We start from the raw sequence: 6,133 nt of genomic DNA, 5'->3' as shown, positions 1-6,133 counted from the left end.
GACAGACTGGCACCCGTCTCCTGTGCCCACATCAACTACAGCGCTGGAGTTTTTTTTTTTTTTTAAACCCCTCCCCACCGAGGCTACTAAATTTTGATAATACTCAGACAACCCCTTTAAGACAGAATGTCCTCAATACCCCAAGATCTCTCACCTCCACACTCTATACAAAGACTAGCATTATAAAACTGTACAGATATAAGGAAAATACAAATCACATATCAATATATACATCTTGTTTTATTAAGCTGTAATAATATATTCAGAATGAATCAGTGTATTGGGATTTTTGATACCAACGAATACATAGTACAATAACGTAGATTGTCAAAAAAACACTGAACCAAGACACAAATTTGTTCTGTACATTTCGGAAAGCAAAAAAAAAAAAAAAAGTTTTGTATTTTCTGAAATCAACATCTGTAGTGAAGTATAAAATATAGCATATCGTGACAAGATAGGAGTCATTAAATAAAAGATAAAGTAACAATAGTTATGCTCCTGATATAAGGGCATAATACACATATTATACATATGACACATAAGGGTACATTGTTAAAAGAAACATACAAAAATAGTACAATTATAGTCTAGTCTTTGATAAATCACACAAGTAATATCCGAACCGTCAATTTGTTATCTTGTAATTATACAGATTATGGGACATTAAGATTTTAGGTTGTGAAAAAAGAAGAAAATCTACTTTCAAAATCCATCATGATAAACCAGGGACACTTACTCATAGATCCAGGCACCGGGACTGTGGTAATCTTAATAATAATAATAATAACTCTTTATGTATATAGCGCACACAGATTACGCTTGTCAAATTGGTCCCTGTCCCCATGGGGCTCACAATCTAAACAACCTACCAGTATGTTTTGGAGTGTGGGAGGAAACCGGAGTACCCGGAGGAAACCCACGCAAACACTTCTTATATTTGTTATCCATTGCCTGCTTCACTCTAAAATTAACTTTTATAATGATGGGAATGAGTCATAAGGGCTCTGGCGGGGTGTTACCTGAGCCCCTTTGTGCTGTAACAGGACTGGCTGTTACACTGTCCACCATCTTCCCCTCCGCAATGATATGTCTGATGTCGCCCACACCGTGAGAGGCAAGGGGGAGAAGTGCTCCTGCGGCGGTGCCCTGTAGACAATTGTGTTATGGCTGGAGGTTCAGGAGTTCTGACAATTTCCTCACCAGAATAGCTGAACTACATGCCGGACCTGGATTATGCCCTACAAATCTACAACTTGAGTTTAAAGGGCATATACCACCAGGTTGAAAGACTGTATGCAAATGAGCCTAAGGGGCTCCAAGCTCAATTAACACCTATGGAGCCTGAAGAGATGGCTCACTATTGGCTGACTGTTGGATGGCTGACAGAATGCACCTCCCACTGGTTCTGTATACGTAGCCGTAAACCAACAGTATTGTATACATTCCCATAGATTTCTATAGAGCCTACGGAACGGAAATACATGACAAAATAAGACCTGCTCTATATATTTTTTTTACATCTGGAAAACGGTACGTAGAACAATACGGCAATTGAAATGAATGGGGCTGTATGATACACGTACACACGGTTGTTTTCATACGTTGTGTGCATGAGGCCGTAGTTTGAGAACCACACGACCAATTTTTAGCATGTTAAGAAAATAATAAAAATTAGCAAAAAAAAATAAAAAATTTAATTATTCAAAAAATACAATGAAGAATAAAAACGGTCAGAAAATGTAAAAGCTTATGTTTTATTTCTCCATTTTTGAAAGACGAACAAAATCATATTCCAGTACGTGTCACAAGTGTAAAATATTTTCATTATAAATACTTGGTTTTTTTTTGGTTTTTTTTACGACAATGGTGGATATATATTTATGACCTTATGTAAACAGGTTTACTGACAAGAAAATGGTTTATAGACTATTTCTATACATTTTTTATTTAGACTATTTTTATAGACTATTTCTATGAATTACGTGTCCCAGAAAGGGCATTTCTGGGTAATGAATAACCCAGCAAACGCAAGGACAATACAAAAATTAGGCACTTTTTTTCCAGAGTGGCTGAAAAGAATTAAAATCTGTCATTTTTATTTATATTTTTTGGGGGAGTTTGACGTTTTATTGTGCCATTATGAATATTTTATAGTATTATTGCTAAGGAATTGATATAAGTAGTAGACCTGATGATCAGTATGGTTCTATGATGCTGTCCAATGATTGTACGACAGCCGAGCATGTAACCGCCATTCTTTTGGGTACAGAAGACTATGTTGTGCTCCAATAGAATTAGAGTTTTCTTCTGAGAACTATCCTGTGTTCTCGTTTGAAATTCTATACGAGCTCGCCATCATCCTGAATGTGGCTCCTCTCCGATATACTGACTGGTCCCCCTTCAGGACGAACCTAGAAACCTATCAACTATGGTAGGCTCAAACGAGAGCTTTTAACCCCTTAACGCTCTGCGCCGTAGCTCTACGGCGCAGAGGTATAAGGGATGTATGAAGGGGGCTCACGGGCTGAGTCCTCTTCATACAGAGGTGGGGGTTTTTGCATTTTGCACAAAACCCCCACCACTAATAACCGCGGTCGGTGCTTGCACCGATCGCGGCTATTAACCCTCTAAATGCCGCCGGCAAAGTCGCCGGCGGCGTTTAAAAGACGGCGGCGCGCGGGCGCCGCCATCTTTTTTTTCGATCGCCACGCCCCCGATTGTCATCGGGGGGTGGCGATCGGTTACCATGGTAGCCTTGGGTCTTCTTTTGACACGAGGCTACATGGTTTATGCAGGTTCGTTACAATGAGCCAGTGGCTCATTTTAATGTATGACCTGCAAAAATGCCATATATTGCAATACTGTAGTATTGCAGTATGTGGTAGGAGCGATCTGACCATCTAGGGTTAATGTACCCTAGATGGTCTAAAAAAGTGAAAAAAAAAAAAAAAAAAAAGTTTAAAAAATAAAAAAAATTAATAAAATATTAAAAGTTCAAATCACCCCCCTTTCCCTAGAACGGATATAAAACATAACAAAAAGTAAAAATCACAGACATATTAGGTATCGCCGCGTCCCAAAATGCCCGATCTATCAAAATATAAAAACTGTTACGGCCGGCGGTGACCTCCGAGGCGGGAAATGGCGCCCAAATGTCCGAAATGCGACTTTTACACCTTTTTACATAACATAGAAAATGAAATAAAAAATGATCAAAATGTCGCACAGACCTCAAAATGTTAGCAATGAAAACATTGCCTCATTTCACAAAAAATTACCCCTCACACAGCTCCGTGCACCAAAGTATGAAAAAGTTATTAGCGTCAGAAGGTGGCAAAAATTTTTTTTTCTTTTTTGTACACATTCGTTTAATTTATGAAAATGTATTAAAACACAATAAAACCTATATAAATTTGGTATCACCGCGATCGCACCGAACCAAAGAATAAAGTAGGCATGTTATTTGGAGCGAAGAGTGAAAGTCGTAAAAACTGAGCCCACAAGAATTTTTCCACATTTGGAGGTTTTTTTCAGCTTCGCAGTACACGGCATGTTAAAATAAATAACATTACGGGAAAGTAAAATTTGTTACGCACAAAATAAGCCCTCACACAGGTCTGTACACAGAAAAATGAAAAAGTTATGGATTTTTGAAGTTGGAGAGCGAGAAATCAGCCGAAAAACCCTGCGTCCTTAAGGGGTTAAGAAGGTTTCAAGAAGATAATAAACCCATGCTTTCAGAAACTAGAACATTTTAATTGGTTATACAGGCGGTCCCCTACTTAAGAACACCAGACTTACAGACGACCCCTAGTTACAAACGGACCTCTGGTAATAGGTAATTTACTGTACTTTAGCCCTAGGCTATAATAAACAGCTGTAACAGTTATCACAGGTGTCTGCAGTTAACCTTTTTTGTTAATCCTGGTTCTTATGACAACCCAACATTTTTAAAATCCAATTGTCACAGAGGCCAAAAAAAATTTGTCTGGAGCTACAATTCTAAAATATACGGTTTCGACTTACATACAAATTCAACCCAAGAACAAACCTACAGAACCTATTTTGTATGTAACCCGGGCACTGCCTGTATAGAACACCCAAAATAAACTGATCAGTGTCAGATTCCCATTACCTGAATATTTTCAAGATAAATCATCTTCAATCCTCCTTTGGGAACAAAGTACTATGTATGCTCCAGAAAACCATTGGGAGTGGGTCTCTGGCAAGAGTCCAACCACAGCTTGAATCTCTATTAGGAAGAGTGAAGAGCATCGGAGGGGACAACCTTATAAAAATAGTCATTTTAAGACTTGACTTTGAAGTGTCAACTTTGACCGGAGTCTAAGGCCATTGGGGATAAAAAACAATTACTTTGAGCGTATGATTAATTAGACGTAGACATGGACTCAATATACAAACAACCTGTAGATGTTGCCATGGGCCTGACTCTAACATAGTGCTGTAGTACAACTAAGATACTTCCCTCCAGGATGAGTCTTAGGACACTACTTCATGGTCAAATCAAAAGGTTCTAGTTCTAACTTAGTCTCAGCCACATTCTCCCTAGACAATGGCCACCAGCTAAGCAGTAGTGTCCAATCCCTTCACTCGATAACACTGTAAAATTTCCCCGACCAAAGCCAATAGATTGTAATCATCGACCTTCAGAGAAGCTTAACCAGTCTCTAATTGGTAAATTTAAAGCTTGTGACAGGACTGCGTATATATCCAAGACTTCCATTACAAAATGGAACAGCAAGGTGGCCAAAAACCTAAACATTTTTGTGGTTAACACATGTATTGTTTTAGATTCCCCTTCATTAGTGTGTGTGCTTCTGGCAGACAGACAATCTCTTGCTGGAACAAAGCATAGGCCATGTTGAAATCACGAATTTCTGATCCCCGCCGCTGTTGAAGTTACCCATGACACAGTTGGCCAATTCAGACGACATACATAAAGCCTGTTTGGCACATTTGACCACCCAAATGTATTTTGTCCCACTAGAAAATTAAGTTTTGCCAAGTCTCTTAACTGAAGCACTCTGCCCAAAACATAGACACCAATGTCTGAACCCAGATTTGAGGTTTAACGGCTACATAATGGCATTATAATGAAGCCCGATGCAGGTTCCATCAGTTTCAAATAAGAATGTAATTTCACAAAATACATGTGAAACTATAAAAAGGAGAAAATGCAAACATTCATAATAACGGTCATGATTTTCAGAGTAGCTTTGCTTACATCTTCACAAAAATGTAAATTTATGGCAAATCCGGGTATGTAACCAAATGTAAGAACTATGGTGGATGACACTAGATTATATTGAGGTTTGACGACCCCAACTACATGACTTGACCCTCCATGAACAGACATAGGCCAGCAGCACAACTGCGTCAATGCTGCCGTTCTACGGATATTGGACTTCTTGACCTGTCCTCCACCCTTTAGTCGATTTGTGTGCAGCCAACTTCACTTTCAAATTGTAATCAATATCAAATAATACTGCAGGTAAATCCAAGTTTTACATGATTTGGGGGAGAGGGAGGGAAGAAGAGTGTCCTGAAGCAGCAACAGTTCTACCCAATTATACTCCAGTATATTTTGTGGGTAGACATTGCAACATTTGGTGCCAATTCTCCAATTAATCTGCATTTGCTGTGTGCTACCATATAAACAAGAGAATTTTGTTGTAAGGGTGCATACACACATTCAGTTTTTTTAGATGAGGTTTTCAAAGCCAAAAGCAAGTGCGGATCAGAATGGGTTAGCACCTGTCTAGGTAGGTGCTACTCAGCTAACATGGACATCGAAAACTGCATCTGAAATGTTCGAACGCACCCCAACAGTTCACTAGGAATTGCAGGGTCCAAATACGTTCTATGAGCTCAATTAAGTTTCTAGTGACTTATGGAACAAGCAGTTTCTTCAAATTGACCAATTTTGATAAAAATGCATTTATCAATTCACCTGGAACTGGTGACACTTTGAGTGCTCAAGGCGTCTACTACAGAAACACCAATATGTAAAATGTCACAAGGTAGATATAGGAGGGCTTTGAGAAAATTGGCTTAAATTTTTATTATTATTAGCTACTGCTCAAGACCATTATAGGGCCCCCAAGAGACT

Source organism: Engystomops pustulosus, chromosome 2 (genome assembly GCF_040894005.1).
Source record: "Engystomops pustulosus chromosome 2, aEngPut4.maternal, whole genome shotgun sequence".
NCBI classification, from domain to species: domain Eukaryota; kingdom Metazoa; phylum Chordata; class Amphibia; order Anura; family Leptodactylidae; genus Engystomops; species Engystomops pustulosus.
Note: the sequence above shows the minus strand (reverse complement) of the source record.